The 18,100-nt window shown below is 56.5% G+C and overlaps 1 protein-coding gene across 16 annotated transcripts in view; it reads left to right on the plus strand.

The window, feature by feature from the left end:
* ZMIZ1 (zinc finger MIZ-type containing 1) overlaps positions 1-18,100 on the plus strand; it is a 237,553-nt gene that overhangs the window by 162,944 nt on the left and 56,509 nt on the right. The window contains exon 1 of one of the 16 annotated variants that reach the window (XM_044761351.2): positions 3,644-3,951. The exons of 14 other annotated variants lie outside the window; for them this stretch is intronic. The gene's annotated coding sequence lies outside the window, so the exon portion shown is untranslated. Of the gene's footprint in view, positions 1-3,643; positions 3,952-4,127; positions 4,732-18,100 lie in introns of those variants that run through there. One more of the 16 variants, XM_070491311.1, reaches the window with a different exon arrangement.

The raw sequence follows: 18,100 nt of genomic DNA on the forward strand, positions 1-18,100 counted from the left end.
GGGCAGAGGGAACAGTGTTATCAAAAGGAAGTTTGTGCCTTGACTCCTCAGAGGTGGGCAGAAACTCCAGAAGAAGGTGCCTGGAGGCAGAGCCCATGCACAGGACTCAGGCCCAGTATAGCTGCTTGAGCCTTCCCGAGGCAGCTGAGCTGGCAGTGAGACAGCTACTTCCAGGAGGTGTGTGTTTCTTTATTGAACGCACTCTGTGTCCTGCACTCCCTTCCATATGTTCTGAGAAGGACCAGTCCTGTGAAGGTGGAGGTACAGGCAGCCCCCAGGGCCTGAAGACACACCTGTCACATTCACATGGACACCCCCCAGGGCCCGCCCTCTAGTCTTCACTCCCTCTCTGAGCACTTGAGCCTGCATGGGTGACATCTCTGAATCACAGAGATCCTTGCTGAGACCTGCTGAATCAGCAAGCCCTGCTGGAGGAAGACCTAGCTCTGTGACTCAGAAGTGAGTGCCCAGAAGAGTAACCTCTTGAGTTCATGGTTATGCCTCTCTTCAGTCTCAGTGGAGGGAGCGTGGCTTTTATAAGCCCTCAGGCCTCCCACCACAGGAAGCCTAGCACAGGAGACAACCCAGCCCTCAGCCTGGAAGCCTGGGGGTGGAGCCACTTTCCACCCTTGAGGGACCTTCATCCTAGGTGGCTTTCCCCCTTTTCCCCTTACTGGCCTGGGCTGGGACAGGATACAGGAGGCCCAGCCCTCTGTAGTTGAGCTGGGGAGCCCTGGAAGAGGCTTCTCCTGCACCCCAGACTTGATTGAAGCTGTCTCCTCCCCCCCAGGGCCCAGCTGGTCCTGCAGAGGTGGGTTCTGCATGACAGGCTACCAGAGCACCCTCCCTCCCGTGCGCCCTCTGGAGCGAGCTGCTGCTCCTTCCCCGCTGCTGTGATTTATTGGCGGCTCCTCCTTACCAGGGCCCACGGCAGGAGTTGGAACACCCACAAAAAAGGCCACCCGCTGTTGATCCCCACATCAGGCTTCCCGAGCACTCGCGGGCATTCATCAAGGAGCCAGGGTGCCGGGCCGCAGCGCTCCCTTTCTTCTGCCTCCCAAGTCATTCTTCTGGGCTGCGCCCCGCTCACCAAGATCACTCGGAGAGCTTACAGAGTGTCTGTACACAGAGGTGGAGAGCAGCTTTGTCTAGGCCCCTTTCCTGTAGATCCTTATCCAGGCAGGCGCCCAGGGAGTGGAGCAGACTTCTTTGGGCCCTAGGCTTTTGAACTAATCTTTGGAAGTTGGAGAAGTGAAGCTGGAATGTGGAGTAAGTGGGAAGAAGCCCTTCTGAAGCAAGAACTGGTTGGAGTAGCTGTACTGCTGTGGACTCTGGGTGTGTCATATTAATAGGAGCTTGCTACCCAAGCAGGCCTTAGTGGCTTGAATAGGGCTGAGCAGGCCTTGAAATTAGCATGTGAAAACCCGAGCTTTGGTCGAGGGGAGTGGAGGAGGGGGGCTTCTGTGCTGGCTGGTGAATGGATGCTTGAAAACAATTTGTTTTCCTAATTAGGTAAATCTGCTAGTGGAGAGTATTTTACTTTTGGGGGGAGAGGGAGGCTTACTTGGGGAAGGTTGAAAACTCTTGGCCCCAGGCCAGAGACGCTTAAATGAGCATATTAATGCTCCTCTCCCACCCAAGCCTGGGGCTTCTCCAGGAGTGAGTCCCTGGGAGAACTGGGGGCTTGGGGCCAGAGAGGAGGACTGGTGGGGCTGTCTTAACAGTTTCAAAGGCAGTGCTACCAGGTCTGTGTCCATCTGGTGTAAAACGCTGCTCAATTCCAGTCGAGATGCTGGCTCAACCTACAGGAGCGGTTTTTCTGAACTCAGTGCCTGAGGCTGGCCACATAGTACTAACATGTACAGGTTATTTCAGAAATCAACCTGTAAGTTCTAAACATTTGGGTCTTTGGTGGCTCAGAAGGCTCTAAGGATCAGAATGATACTGTGAACGATCATTGCACAGAACTTCTGGGAGGGGAGAATCCAGGAGATGAGCATTCTGGTTATTTGAGGTCTTGGCTGTTTGAATTCTGTATAATCGAGGTTCGAGCCCTGACATTGTGTTACAACCAGATTAATGTTAGAAACTGGGTCTTAGAGCCATACATCTTAGTGTTTTCTTCTGAAAAGTGGGCCAAATTGTCACGCCCATCTGTTTCTGGGTGTCGCTGGCTGAACACTGGGCTTTAGGGTAAGTTGTCTAGGGGATCTGCAATGGGGACTGGGCCAACCAAAGAGCAGAAGATGAGAGAGTCTTCACTGGGCCCCACGGCTCTTCCCTCTTGGGACCCCAAACCTCTGTGGGGCTGCTTGGGAGGGCAGGGCCCCACTGAATATCTCTGTGAATCAGTGACTGTCCCCAAAGAAGCCATTGTAACCCAAGATGACGGAAGTCTCCTTAGAGGAGGTGAGGCTTAGCACAGCCTGCAGTTTTGTGCAGAGCAGAGAAGTCCTTCTTCCCTTGGCTGCCCCAGGGTTGGCCTCGCAAGAAGGGGATGCCAGTTAATCTCTCTTGCAGGAAGCTAGTTCTTGCCCAAAAGGCAGCAAGTTATGAAGTATGAATTAATCCATTTAACCAGCTTCTCAGAGGGAAAGCCCATGACAACTGCATTTCCAAATGCCATCCCTGAAAGTGATATTTTAAGTGGCAGTGGGTGGGATTAGAGCCTGCTAACGATTTATGTCAAACAAGGAGCAAGAACACAATTTTTAGATAAGTGATTTGTCTCAGCCACTTCTAGGGCCGGCAGTAGGACAGACAGGAAGGTTTAGGGGCCAGCCAGAGGCTCAGGGATGGTAATCCAGGAATGAAATCAGGAGAAGCAACGTCAAAGGCTCCTGAACCTGGTCAATTCCCTGAGATGGCAAGGAGAGCAGTGCATGGCAGTCCAATATAGAGATTTTAATGACAGTTCTGGCTCCCTTTCTTTAGGGTGAATGATGCGGCCCCGCTTACCTTACTAATTGTTTGGGTCACCATTCAAGAAACTCACTGGCAGGTGGGCGGGGCTGGGGGAGAGGGCTATATAGTTTCTCCCCAGAAGGTGATGGTGACGGGAAGTGCTCACGAAAGGGGTGGGGGGGGGGGCGCGGAGCCCTTTGGAGTAGGGCAGCTGGTGGGCTTCCAGGGTTGTCTTGGGGGCGGAGGGGTGGAGAGGGGGCAAGCTCAGTTCAGCACCAGGAGCCCTTGCGACAGACAGGCTGGAAGGAAAAGGCCGTGGCCACCACAGGATGCACTGTCAGGAAGGCAGCAGCTCCCGGGGCGGGGCAGGGCCGCGCGAAGCAGCCGCCCCCGGCTTCCCTACCGGCTGCTGGCTCCAGGGCACAGGAACTCCCTGAAGTCGGGGAGCTCAAGCGTACGTGCGCCCGCTCACCTTGCTCTGGGCTCCAGGCTCGGGGAATCCCAGGGGTGGCAGGGGCCCCTGTGCCAGGGAAGATGCCAGGCCGCCTGCCTTCTCCACCCTCTAACCTGTTCCGAAAATCCTGTAAACCTAAGTCGCAATCCGGCCCCAGTCCCGCCCCGCTCCCTCCCCACCCCCCCACCCCCCCGGCCGAGGCCGCCTACAGGCCAGCTCTCTCCTCCGCCCCCACCCTGCCGTGGACCCTCATTAGCATGGCCACTTTGGAGGATTCTCTGGGGGGCGGGAGACACCCGAAGTCATCCACCGTCAGCTCCTTCCCGGCGGCCTCCTCGGGCGACAGCGCTCCGGGAGCAACACTCACACAAGTGTTGCTTCCAATTAATTGCCTAGGCGGGGGAGGGAAGGGGGCCTGGTCGCCGCCCCCGCTCGGAGGCTGGAGCGCCGCTGGTCCGGTCGTGCGTTGGCTCGGCAGCGGCGTGCATCAGCACCACCCCTGCGTGCAAGTTTGAAATGTGAGCTGCCTCCGATTCATAGTCGCTCTCGCTCCCTCGCAGCAAAGTGGCTGGGCCGACCCTCTCTGCGCGCGAGTGAGTGCGGGCGGCGGGCTGTGGGGCGGGGGTGCGGACGCCTAGGCTCGTGGGGTGGGGAGGACGCGCGCGAGCCGGGGTTCCCTGGAGACGCCGAGGCAGGTCTGCTAGCCTTTCATCTTTCTCTCGCGCTCCTCCTCTTCCTTCCCCTCCCCCTGCCGCGGCGCGCCCGGCCTCCCCCGAGCCCCCAGCCCCATGCGGCAGCACGCCGGGTGGGTGGTCGTCCCGGCCAGGTCCCGGCGCGCGGCACAGGGCGCGGGCCGTGGGAAGTTTCCTTGGCACGCCCCGTGAGCCCCCGCCGCCCGCGCGCCCCCGGCCCATCCCCATCCCCGGAGGGCTGTCGCTTGCGCCCGGCGCGCGGCTGGCTGCCTCCTCGGCGGTGGCGGCGGCGGCTCCATTAGCGGCGCCTCCGCTTGTGATTGGCTTCGCCCGGGAAGCTGGAGACGGGCGATGAATAATTGATGTGTGCGGTGCGGTAGCCGGACGGCGGCGGCGGTGGCGGGCAGCAGCGGGCGGGAGCGCGGGAGCCGGAGCGCCCTCGGAGCGGGCAGCGCGGAGCGAGCGGGCGCCGGAGCTGCCCGGGCCCCCGCGCCGCCGCCGCCGCCGCCGCCGCCGCCCCCCGGGCGCGGAGCGGGGATGCAGGCGGCGCTCGCTGCCTGCGCGCAGCCTTTGTTCGGCGCCGGCTGAACCCTGCCCTGAGTCGCTCTCCGCGGCTGCCCCCGGCCGGGCCCCAGTCCCCCGCGGGCGCCAGGGCGGGACCGCTGCCGGTGCAACTTCTGGGTAAGTGCGGGGCTGGAGGGGTCGGCCCCGGGGCGTCCGCGGGCCGGGCCCGGGCTCCCTACGGGCGCGGGGGTGAGTGTGCGTGCTTGTGTGTGACTGAGAGGGCCGGTGCATTGTGGGTAGCGCCGTGTGCTGCATGGTGTCAGCCCGAGGCTTGGCCGCGAGAGTGGCACCGGCGTGCACCGGGCCCTTTTTGTGCGTCCACAGATGGGGACCTCATTTCTCCTCGGGACCGGGGGCCTGGTTGCTCCCCCACACTCCCTCCCCGAAGGTGAAATGTTGGCTCACCAGCAGACATTTACAAGGTTCCGTCCTCAATTGGCTGCTGTTGCAGAAATAAGAATCGGCCAGGAAGCCGTCCGCAGAGGCCGACGGTCCTTAACTTCAAGCTGCTCCTTTGTCAGGATACAGCCCTAATGCTGGAAGCACCCAGAGACCCCGACGGGCGCTGGTGATGCCACCATTGCGGCAGGGTGCCCTTCAGAGATGTGGTGGGTGTAGAACAGACTTTTGACAAATGTTTGCTGGGAGGCTGGCTGAAGGAGGAGAAGAGATGGGTTTGCACTGGAGGGCAGGAAGGGGCCTTTCTGGGGGTACCTGACGCCAGGCTGTGAGGACCTTCAGACCTCAGAGAGTGGGTCTCTCAGAGCAGTGTCAGGGCTAAAGGGAGGTTCTGGTGGTCCCAGCCACGTGGTTTTGGTGTTCAGGTCTTACACGCCTTGGTGCCCAATGCACTAGATAGGTCCCCATTCCTAGGTCCAACTGGAAGGCAGCTTGGGAGAGGTTGGGACAGGTCGGAGCTGTGACTTTACCTGCCCTCATCTTTTGCACCACTGGAGGGAGGCTGCATCTCCTTAGATGGGCTTCAGGAGACCTTCATTCTCAGGGTGGGGGCCTGGGTCCCCTGCTCTTGACATCTGGCTGAACTGCCAGATGGGCGCTGGGCATGGCTGGTGGCTTCTCCAGCAGAAGGTTTTGTGAGGCATCTGGCAAGGACTTGGTGCCAGAGTGCTTCTTAATGGCCTATCCTTGAGAGTGGGCTGCAGAGTGCGCCATAAATCTGGCTGGGGAATGAGTTGGAGTGGCCAAACTGGTGCCGCCCTGAAATCAGGGTGACCCTAGATGGTGGATAGGGACTCAGGCCCCTGCAGTTCAGAGGCTCCGGGCAGGAACCTCGTCTTCCATCCACTACAGAGCAAAAGGGCCTGTCCCACGGTGGGGGGTGGGGGAAACGGTGAGTCTTAGAGTCCATGTGGCTGCTAATAAGCCTGTTCCCCTTTTCTGTGTATTAGCCAGGCAGTGACTACCCCCCAACTAGCTATATTCAAGTCCCCTGAGCTATTTTTACTGTGAACTTCCTTAGTGAGAAACCACCAAACAGCAATGCTTTGGTGAGAATCTGGGACTTTACCGGAAGCAGCAGCCTGCACAGAGTTTGAGACTTGCTTCATAATGCTGTCTCCGCTCCCCTGCACAGCCTCCCCTGCACAGAGCCCCTTCACCTCTCTCTTTCACCTCTTGGTTCTCACCAGAGCCTGTGCACTTAGGGACGTGGAAGCCCTGGTTTCAGATGGGAAAACTGATGTGCCCGAGACCACCTAGTAGGAGATAGAGGAAGTCAGTCATAGCTGAGCCTGGAGCAAGGCCTTTACTGAGCTCCTTGAAGGCAGGGGCCTTGTGTTCCTCATCACTGTGTACCCCAGTGCCAACCAGAGTGCCTGGCAGGTGGTAGGTGCTCCATGACTGTTGAGTGACTGCATGAGCAGAAAGCTGGTCGGGTGCAGCTTTCCTTGTTGGCGTAGGGAGGTGCTGGAGGGATTAAAAGATCACTTCCGGATTTATGTCAGTGTTAGCTGAGCACTGAGCAGCCAGGCCGTGCTCAGTCTCTGGGAACTCTAAGATGAGCCCCTACTCTGGTCTCAGCCAGTCAGACTGAGATTGGCGCTCCCACAGATGTTCAACCAAAGTCCTGCCTGGGAGCCTCCTGATAGCTCTTTCTGGATTACGCCTCAGGGAGTAAGGATGGCAGAGCTGTGTCTAGAACTGTGCCATGCAATATGGTGGCCATTAACCACATGTGGCAATTTATAAATTAAAAAGTTCAGTTTCTCATTTGCACCATCCACATTTCAAATGCTCAACAGTCTCGTGTGGCCAGCGGCTACCAGATTGGGCAGCCCAGATCATGGAACATTTCCACCGTGGCAGAAAGCTCCATTGGACAGCTCTGGCTAGAAGGATGGAGATTTAGGACAGAAGTGAGGTGAGGATATTAGTCCAGAGCCCACAGGTGTAACAGTGTGGGATGAGTCCATTTGATAGAAGAATCTTCCATTTTCCTAGCACTTTATTTTCTGGCAGCCTCCCAGTGAGGAAATATGGACAAGCCAGGTGTTCTCATTGAGCATAGGGGAAAACCAAGGTTCAGTTTTGCCCAAGGTCACCCAGCGAGTGGCGTGAGCCCCCAGGCCTCCGACTCCTCTTCCAGTGCTCTGCCCTCCAGCAGAAGTCAGCCAGGGGCCAAGGGTGGGCAGAGGTCCTAGGAGCAGCCTCAGACCTCCCTGAGGACCATCTTGGTATGCGGTAGGCATCAGTCTTTGTGAAGTCATCCATCAATCGGGTGGGGGAGCCAGCTTAGCCTTGGGTCCGCAGGAACAGAGAGTTCTGTCCTGGCAGAGCTGGAAGGAGAGAGAGAGAGGCTTTCCGGGTGAGGGAGGTGTTTACCTTGATCGATGTGGCTTTGGTCCCATGGGAGAGGCTGGCTCTTCTCTACAGGGAAGGACCCCATCAGTGGGCCTGTGGCTGGGTTTGTTAGTTCTACCCTAGGGAGAGGTGTGCAGGCCCCAGCCCAAGGGGGAAAAGAATTTGAGGGCACTGGCTGGCACAAAATGCCCTTTGCTCCCTCCCTCCCAGGACCTGCTCCCCTTCATGTCACAGGGCATTCACTATGCCACACTTGTCCTGGCTGCCCCCAAAAGCCTCAGGGGCAGGAGGAAACTCTCCCAGGGCCTGGCCGAGAAGCAGCAGCCTCACAAGGGAGCCTGCTCAGGAAAGAACAAGGTCCCTACTCTCCAAGCACTTTCAGCTTCTCCGGGAGCTCCCAGGCCACTAACCACAGGCAGGAAAGGACAGTCAGTCCACTGCCCGGATGGGTGAAGGGTCTTCCAGCCCCAAGGTCACATGGCAGGGCAGGCCTAGGATGGCGCTAATGCCCTCTCACAGTCCCTGCAAATCTCAGTCTGCCATTTTGAACTTGAGATTTAAATGTGCCTTGCTTCAGTTTCCTGCTCCAGCCCTGAGGTGAGGTCACTTTGTCTCTGGCCTTGTCCCTGTGTCCTGAGGTGCCCACCTTCCCCTAGCGTTAGACCTTACTGCAGCCTCCAGGTCCCTAGGGCTCTGAGCTGACTGAAAGGAGAGGTCTGAAGAGGGGTGGCTCTCTGCCAGGGACCCCAGCACACCTTGGAAGGTGGTCTTCAAGGCCCATCCATGGGAGCTTGAAGGATGAAAGGGGCTTTGGCGATGTTCCCAGGTTCCCAGTTCCCCGGAGTGAGGTGGGGTGGTGCTCAAGGCCCCTGCTTACAGTGCCTTTCCCTGCCGCCATCGGGGGCCGCCCGCAGCACTCTTGTTCCCCGGAGTCTGAAATGCTGTGTGGCCTTCAGAACTGACTGGTGGAGCCCGGCCCTGACCCCACCGCCCAGAACACTGGGCTGGGCCTGCCGGGTGGTCCTCCGCCCTGCTGCCCAAGCAGTCTCAGGAAGGGAGCCCCTTTCCTCCCTCTCAGTAGCCCCAGGCATGGCATGGACTCTTGCTTGAGGGCCCCACGACCCTGCTGGGTTCTCCTGCTGGCCCCGCCCACCCATGGGGTGAGGCCAGGGCTTATGAGTGCCCTAGCCTGGGCCAGTAGTGGATAATTCATGCATGTTTGGTGAATGGAGAACAGGGGCTTTAGCCAGGACACCCACATTCCTGGAGGCCAACACTCCCAATCACTTTGGAGATTTGATAACTCTGGGGTAGGGCCCAGCCTCTGATTTGGCGTTAGTTTTGTTAAGCTCTCGCAGATAATTCAGATACTGTTCATGGAAACATGGCTCCCAGCGCCTAGCCCTCAAGTGATAATATCTATGATCTGGTGCCAAATTAGTCTGTGACCTTTGGCAAGTCACTTCCCCTCTGGGGGCCTCTATTCTCATCTGTGTACTGAGAACGTTGCTCTGTGTCTCATCTCTAAAAGGTAGACTTCACTTCAGGAGTTCTACTACTAGTCTTGTGCTAGAGGGAGGTGTGTGTGGTGGAGGGAGACAAAAGACAGAAAAAAGCTTGGCCCTGCCTTTGGGGCTACCACCGGTATCAGAGGATGCAGTGGGAGGTACTAAGGAGCACCAGAATGAGGAGAATTGAATGAATAGAGGCCTATGCTCCACACCCTAAGAGCTATAGAAGGAAGAGGGGGAGATGGTGACTTCGGGGCTAGAGTAGCATGAAACCATTCCCAGGTGGAACTTGATTTGGGAAATGGGTAGGATTTGGGTCTTGGGTGAAAAGGGGGATGAATGTCGGGTGGGAGGACTAATAGACAGAAAGGCATGTTAGAAGAAGGGAGGGTGTGTCTCCAGATGAAGCAGTGGAGGTGAGCCGGGGAAGTGGAGCCATTGCTGAAATGACAGTGGGGAGCACAGATTTTATCCTGGGGGCAGTAGGGAGCCATTGAAGGCTTTGGAGCCACAGAGGCCACTGGGACTTCCAGGAGCAGGGATGCTGCTGAGTTGCAGGCAGGAATCCAGGCAGGAAAGTAGGGGAGCTGTGCGAGGTCGGAGTTCTGCTGCGAGAATGTCCCTGCCTCTGCTGACGCAATGGAAAGCCTCATCTTGATGCAGGGTTCCTGTTTGTGGTTGCCCATGGTAGGGGGCGAGGGCAGCCATCTCTTCTTCTGAAGAGCTCCGGGAACTTGATGGAACTTGTCCAGACCTCCCCTCGGCTCCCTCTGGTCTCTCCTGGAAAAAAGAGAGCTGTGTTTGTGGAATCTGTCCTCAGTCTCTAAAGGGAGTTACAGCCAGGCCTGGGAGGTTTTCAACCAATATGGGGAGTTCCCTGGGTCTGAGACTAGAGGAGCCAGGTGACAGAGGACAGCCTCTAGGCTTGCAGAGTTTAGTCTCACACCCTCTCCGAGCCTCCTCGGTCAGAGCCTGAGGTGGCTGGAGATTTACAGGCACCCTTTCCACCTCCCAAGAGTATAATCTTGAGGTTGGCGGATTCCCAGTGTGCACAGAAGATTTAACAGGGTCTGTTTCAGCTCCTATGTGTGGGAGGGAAGGCTGTGAAAAATGGGGGGGCATGTTTCAGACAGAAGGGGAAAAAGAAGCCTTCTTTCTGTCTCCTCTCCATCCTGCTGCTTCCAGGCCCAGCTCAAATGTCACCGCCCAGGAGGCCTTCCCTGGTCCTCTGCCCCCAGTATACACGCGGACACGGACGCTGTCCCCTGGCAGTCCTTTTTACTTCTTTGTACGTCGAGGACCTACAACCTTAGATCCGTCTGTTTTACATGGTCACTGGCCTACCTGGGTGTGGGCCCCACCAGGTTGTGAGTTGCAGGACGGGACCTCCATCACTTGTGTCCATGCTGGGTGCTTGATAAGTATCTCTTTAAGTGACCAGCCCAGGGCACAGGGTGGTTGCAGCAAAGGCAGTTATCCAGGAAGAAATGGAGAGGCCCAAGTTCTTGGCCCAGCTCTGGCTTTTCAAGGTGGCTGTGTGGTGTGCAGCAGCCCTTGTCCTTCATGGGGACCCCACCTATAGGAAGAAGCACTGGATTTACTGTCCTGTCCTAGAGAACGTCACTAGCCACATGTGGCTGTTTAAATGTATATTAGTAAAAATGAAATGAAATGAAATTTTCAGTTCCTCCATCACACAACCACATTTCAAGTTCTCAGTAGCCCCATGGGGCTAGTGGCTCTTGTATTAGACAGTGTGGTGGCTGAACAATTCCATCATCACAGGAGGTTCTGTTGGACAGTGCCGAGCCTGAGGGTCTCTAAGGGCCCTTGTAGCTCTGTCATCGTGGTTCTGTAGGGAGGCAGGGTCCCTGGGCCTGAAAGATGGAGGACTCTGCCTACCTTCCTGTTAGCAGCTCCACAGGCTGCTCCTACCCCTACACCCCATCCACAGGGCCGTGGACTTCCCCCCATCCTTTCTGTGAAACACAGGGCCCCAAAGGACCACGCTGCCCTACCCCCCTGGCCTCTTAAAATGGGGCCACCCAGTGTCCTTCCCAAGACAGTGTCAGGGAGTAATTATGAAACCCACATCTGTTGTTTGCTGAGTGGCTTTGGACAAGTCACCTAACTTCTTTAAGTCTCTGTGTCCTAATTAATGAAATGGAGCTGCCTGTACCTGCCTCTGGCTGGCAGCGTTGCAGGGGGCAGTAAATGAGGTGGGCTGGAAGCACTTAGCTCAGATCTAGCACATAGTAATCACTCAGTTAAGTGGCAGCTCTCATTACTGTCAGGTTGACTTAATTCCCTCACAGCGTACTGTTAGCTCCCAAACCAGCTAGGCTTTTGGTTTCTCTTGAGTTCCTGAGCCCGAGAGACTGGGTTCTTTCTTGTCCCGGCTCCACCTTGGGGCTCAGTTTCCTTGTTTGTAGGATGCTTCTTGGACTGTGTGTTATGACCAGAGAGACCTTGCCATGCCGTGCGGAGAGCGGGGCCATCCAAGGGTTCATCCCCCATCCTGAGTGACCACTGTAACAGGAGACTTAAGAAGGCTGGGGCTGGGGGTGGGGCAGGGGATGTGCATGAGTGTGCCTGTCTCTTGTTCTGTCCTGAGGAGAAACTGCAAGCTGTCCCCTGCTGGCACCCGTCTGGGAGGTCCCAGCATGTGTCCTAGCTTTGGAGGAAGTATGCCTGGGCCAGCACACTACCCACTTTCATTTCCTTCTTGGGGAAGGAGCTACAAGTCTACACCTTGGCCTCCTGAAGCCCTTGGGTGACTTGGGTGACAAGAACTTTTCCCCTGAAGTCCATAGATAGTTTGTTGGTGTCTGTGAGCATTTTCTGGGCAGAGATCTGTGAGCCGTGCCACGTTGCAGCAGCTCTTGGGGCCCTAGCAGCCCTGAAGAAGGTGGGCTCCAGGCCTGGCTTTCAGCTGTCCAAGGGCTCCAGGGAATACACTCGGTGAAAGGACATCCTCGGAGTCGCGGGACATCCCAGGCCCAGCATCCCGTGTCCTCTCACTCCGCTGGCCTTGACACTCACTGTGTGTTTGTGCTGGGTTCCAGGAGGCCAAGCGCACTCAGACCTGATGCTGTGGAGCAGACAACAGGTTCAGGAAACAGACCTCATGCCAGGACAGGGCAGGGGCAGCAGGGGCTGGGGGGGCTGGGCCAAGGGGCATCCCGGAGATTTGTTGAAGTGAGGGCTAAGCATTCCCAGGGAGGGTTCCCCTCAAGTAGGTATGGGGGGGTTCTAGGCAAGAAGGGCATGGCTCCTCCCTGTTAGGGGCTGGTGGCCCCCATCCCTCAGACGTCCCTCTTGCTTATCAGCATTTTTCCCCTCCTCTCCTGTCCCCTCTACACAATGGAAGCTCTAACCTCTCCAAGCCTCAGTTTTTTCATCTGTAAAATGGGGGAATCGTACTCATCTCCTAGGGCTGTGGGAAGATTCAAGAATATATTGCAACTATAACTTTGAACACAGTGTGAGGACATAGTCCACCCTGAGTAAACATTAGCAGTCCTTGCTGCCCTGTCATGGTCTCCTTGTAGTTGTGCACAGCCCGTTCCTGTTTCTCTGGAGACACATCCCCCTGCTTCGCTGCCTCTTCATCTTCCATGGTGGCCAAAGCCTATCCGAATGTTCCCCCCTGCACCCACCCGTGTGCCATGTGGGTGCCTTTCCTCCAGCACAGGCCCTGAACTGAGGAATATATGGAATGCCCGAGAAATCCTGGAGCTGACAGCTGCCTGCCCCCCCGCTGGGACCCCAGGAGGTTTTGGCAGGGGGCTCAGGGCTCCCTTAGTGTTTGCTGAGAGGAGCAGTGGCTTCTCTGCGGGGCGTTGGGACAGCGTGTGTAACCCTCAGGTGTGTCTGCTTTTTGTTTGCCAACGACAGGTCCCAAAAGCTCCTGGGCAGTCCTGGGGATGCCCTGGAGGGAGCACAAACACCAATGTCCTGGGGGCTCAGGGCAGCACCGCCCAAAGCAGAAAAGCCCCCCACACCTAACTGGACCCAGGGCAGCCTTAACCACTGGGTCTCTAGTGACTTGAGTGCTCCCTCCCCACCCCCGGGTGGCAGCCCAGCCCAGGGAGGGGATCCCCCAGAGGTCAGCATCAGGCCAGGGAAAGGGGCAAGGCCCAAGCGTTGCTTCCCTTTGTGAGCACAGTCTCCCTCTGTCCACGCCACTTTGATCCTTGAAACAGGGATGGGTCCTCCACCCTCTTGGTGTCAGTGCCCAAAGGCACCAGTGAGCAGCAGGCATTCCCAGTGGGCAGGCTTCTGCTGGGGAAGAGGGGCCATCACTGCCTGGCCACCCTCCTGCCCTGCCCACCCCGTGGTGAGCCAGGCCCTGCAGCCTGCCCACTGGGCCCATAATGAAGCCTCCCCAGCATCAGGTCTGCCAGGGGCTGAGAATCCTCTCGGAGCTTTGCATGGCGGTGTACCTTCTTCGAGAAATGTGTTCCATGACCTGGGTAAGATCTTTGTCCTCAAGTTATAGTCTCTGCAATGGAGATTTCTTCCTAGCTTGTGACTTCCTGATTGCCCCCTCCTCTCTCCTAGGGGTGTGGGGTGCACCCATGGTGCTCTGTGGGCTTTTGTGCAGACAGAACCCAGCCTCTGGCCAGGCCTGGTCTGGGACAGCTTCCCTGAACACCTCCCTGGTCTTATCTACAGCCTTGCTGGCACCCCCACCCAGGTGATCTGGAGCTTGAAGTTTCCCTCTGCCACCTGACTTGCCTCTTCTGTAAAATGGGGGCACCCTCGCCCTCACAGGCCTGATGTAACTGCAGGAGCTACTGAGTGAGCAAGGGCATGGTTTTGCGCCCTCCATGCTTGTGCGCTTCCTGGTGGTGGCACTTGTGACTCTCCGTGCGCACTATACTGTGCCTATAGCACTTGGCACAGTCCTCAGCCTCTGCAGGAATACTGTATTTCTTCAGGTTCATGGCTATAGTTCATTTGAGTGTGAATGTTCTGTATCAAAATGGGCAAAAAGTACTCACTAAGAAGTTTTGAGTGAGTGAATGAACAAATGAAGAGCTGGCTCTGGGTAGGGCACTGTGGGGAATGTGAAAAAACACAGGGTCCCGGGCCTCTGGGAGCAGAAGTCCCCAAATGAAGCTGTCAGAGCTGGAAGGCACCGGATGTGCAGGGCCAAGCCTGGGCTTGGGAGTGAAGTAGGGCTGAGCCTATTGCCAGGGTGGGTGTTGGAGATAGAAGGATAAGAGGGAACCTTTGAAAATGTTATGTGGGCTTTGCATCTGTGCACATATATCATGTGTCCATGCAGTTGAGCACGCGTGTGTCCGCGTGGGAGACGTTTACAAGTTGAATGATTGTTGGATGAGTGTATATGGTGGTGTTCTCGTGGGTTTGTGCAGATCTGTGAACACAGGGGGTGTTGGAAATGTGTCTGTGATATGGGAGGGGCGTGTTGGGAGCCAGGTGGTATATGTGTGTAAGAGTTAAGATGTCTTGACCCCTTTGGGGCATGCAGGCACCCGCACCATCCCTGCCCCCCCAGCCCTGCACTAACCAGTTGTGTGACCCTGGCGAAGGTTACTGAAGCTCTGTGAGGCCTCAGCCTCCGCATCCATTAATAGGGATGATAACACAGAGATCTCGAGGTTGCTGTGAGGAACCCCCGAGACCATGGGCCTGGCACAAAGGATGCCCTCCATAAATGTTAGTGTCACCATGCTAGGGTAGGAGGAATGGTCCCCCGAATGGCCTCTGGGCCCGGGACTCTAGGAACGAGTCCCAGAACAAAGGCAGTCACTGTGCCTGGCCCTCCCCTTATCCCACTAAACCAAAGGGCAGACCTGGAGCTCTGAGAGGGGGCTCGCCCTGAGGCCTGGACATTTCTAGGGATATTCTTCCCCCCTGAGAGATGTCCAAGGACACCTGGCCCAGTGGCCCTTCTCACTGCACCACTCACTGAACCAGGGGCTTGGGGGGAGCCTGGGAATGCTCGTTGGATCTGACCCTGGAAGGCCTGTCCCCCCCTAGGGAAGATGACTCTGGACCCTCCCAGACCTTCAGGAAAGGGTGTTCCGCAGCTTCCTGGGGAAATCAGCCCTGGCTCTCCACAGCTTCCGCTCTGCCTGTCTCAGGGGTGGCAAAAGAATTCTGTGAATAGTCTCAGTGCTACATGCAAAGAGAGATTTTTCAGATTGTCGGTGTATCAGAGCACTGTAGAATCTGGAGACCACCTGCATTCTACTCCTCACAAGAAGTCACTCACCTCCCAGAGCCGCTGCTTTCCCCATCTGAAAAATAGAGTTGTTGATTCCTGTTCTTCTTAGCACTGGGATTAAAGGACCCAGGGCAGGCTGGGTCTCTGAGCTCTCCCAGCCCTATCTTTCAGGCACAGCCGCCTAGGCAAGGAACAGTGGCCTCCCTCGGTGGCCTGGCTCCTTCTCAAGCTGGCCTTGCCTCTTCCCACTGAGCCTTGGTATCCTGTCCCCAGCTGTCTGAACTCACCTGGGCTACTCTTCCCCTTAGGGAGTAGGGGAATGTGGGGAGGGAGAACACCTGGCCAGGTGGCCCTACCTTAAATGCGCCACCTAGGGACCTGACTTCGGGGTGCAAAGTAAACAAAGGTCAGGGTCGCTGGCCACTTCCAAACCTGAGGTTACAAGTTGGAGCAGGGTGTGAAAATATCTGATTTTTGTAGAGCTCTTTAGAGTCCAGAAAGGTACTTCCACCTATATGGGACCTTCTCTCCCCTGGGAGGGGAGTTACTGTCATTACCAGCGTTGGGCAGCTAGCGGAACTGAGGGCAGAGGGTAGGGGCCTCCGGGTGGAGTTGAGGCTGACGCTCTGGCCTTCTGCCTTCAGTGCCTCCCAGGAAACCCTTCCTCTCCTCCTCCCTGACAGCACCTGAGTGGGTGTGGGGTCCAGACCACAGGATCCTCACTTGGGTCTGGGGCTTGGTTAGGGGCCCCTGAGCAGAGGAAGGATGAGACTGGAACCCCAAAAGATATCCACCTGCTGAGCACCCAGCATGCCCTGTGTAGATGCACGGGCCTGCACACACAGGCACACAGCCACATAAACAAACACAGGCACACATAGCCTCCTCGTGCTTGGGATGTCCCCTATCCATTTAAACAACTTGATTGTAGCTTAAATTCTCATTTTAGCCAACTTTGTTTTTACTGGTTGAACAACTATCACTTGTTTCTGTATACTTCAGAAGCAATGTCCCCAGGGGAGAAGTAGTCTGTTTTCTTAAGCCGAATACTGGAAGCCAGTAGGAGTGACTGTTCCACTTCTAAGGTTTTCCAGCGGCTGCCTGACAAGCCCTGCTAAGCCCCTAATTAGGCAGCCCAGGCATCTCAGTTTAGAGCCCAGCCGGCTGGGGGTGCCCTATTTGAGGGCCAGGGCAGGGCAAGTTCGAGGCCTGAACCCAGGAGATGGAGGCTTGTCCTTTCCCCCATTCAAGGAGAGCTGAGCTTACTGCCCACCATCCCAGAGCCTTGGCCCTGAGGACAATATGCAGGGCATGACAGCTGAGTCGGGGTGCTCTGGGTTTGAAGGAAGCCACATCATCAAGTCAGGGTGGCCTTTAAGCCCACGCTGAATCTGGTGGGAAAGCTACTATATGCTGTTCTTGCTCCAGGCACTGGGAGGCCACCCATGATAGAGCACAGCCTGCCCATCCGCCTTCACTGTTGAAGAAACTGAGGCTCAAAAAGCTGAAGCAGCCTGCCACAGTCACTGAGCTCATTACAGCCAGGACTGTGGGCCACCAAAGTCCTGCATCAAAGTCAGCGTGACATTTGGTACCATGGAGAGGAGGGACCAGTTGGGTGGGAAAAGACTTCCCTGGAGAGGTGAAGCCGACCCATGAAATATGGAGGGTGGTTTAGACAGGTAGAGAGAGGAAAGAAGTGCCAGGAGAGCTGGCAGAGATGAAGGGCATCAGGATGGAGGCTTTGGAAGCCAAACACCTATTGTTTTTCGCCATAGTCGTGATTTTCAGTACGTTGCCCAATGGTCTCCATGCACTTTTGCTGGGGAAGAAGGGCATGTAGTTGAAAAAAACATAAGCCTTATAGCCAGGCTCATCCTGCAACCTAGAGTTTTGTCTGCTGCTGAACACAACAGCTTGTGCCAGCTCGCCCCCTGCAGGGCCTTGGCCTCCAGCCTGGTCTGGCTCAGTCCTATGGTGCCATGGAGCGTCCGTTGCTGCCCTGGGAGGCATTGCCCCTCATTCAGCCCAGACCTGTTCCCTGCAGCCTCTGAGAGGTTCGGGTTTCTGCCCACCAGATGGGCAGCAGCCCCTGTTCCCCTCAACTGCAGGTCAGCTCACAACACTGCCCTACTCCTGCCACCTGAACCCCCCAGATGCCATCTGCCACCCTGTTTCCAGGCAGCAGGTAGGCGGCAATGGGGCAGGTAGGGGGCTCCAGCTCTGAGGGGCAGGTAGTGCCCAGCCTGCCACCTTGCACTTGGGTTGTCCCCACCTTTCTAGGAATAAATGAGAGCAGGTCTGGTGAAATGTCGGGGTGTGTAAGGGGGATTCCCCTAGTATCTCGCTCAGCGTCTCTGCATGTATGAGCAGTGGGGTCTGTGTGGGCATCTCTATGTATCCACGGATCTGACTGCCTCCGTCCTGTACGTGGCCGTTCCCCAGGCATCTCTGTCTGCCCCACTGTGGCTCTACCCTGTTGTGTCTGTGTGCCTCTCCGCCTGCCCCTTCCATGTCTCTGTCTCTGCATCTCTGTGTCCCTGCCTGTCTCTGTCTCTCAGTTCTGAGTTGATGAGGGTGCCTTTGCCATCAGAGCCACCTCCCCTCACATTGGGTTGCTCTGCTTAATTTCATTTTCCCAGGGCTCCAACTTAGAGAAATAAACCCTCCCTCCCCACCCCTGCACTTTTTTGATTTAACAAGCCTACTTGAAAACAATAGTGATTTCCACATCGATCATAAACAGAAGTGATTACCATACAATTACAGCCTGAACCGTCAGCTTGGATGCAATCACTGAGCCGCATTGTAAATCGGAAGACAATTGCCTGCAGAATTACCCCCAAATTGGCTTAAGTGGCAACAAAAGAGTTTTGGCATTTGGGGGAGGGGTAGGGGGAATGCTGGTGGTCCTAGCAGCAGAGGGTCCCCATTGGGGAGCTCTTAGGGTGTCTTA

This window comes from Equus asinus, chromosome 2, assembly GCF_041296235.1.
Source record: "Equus asinus isolate D_3611 breed Donkey chromosome 2, EquAss-T2T_v2, whole genome shotgun sequence".
Classification (NCBI taxonomy): Eukaryota; Metazoa; Chordata; class Mammalia; order Perissodactyla; family Equidae; genus Equus; species Equus asinus.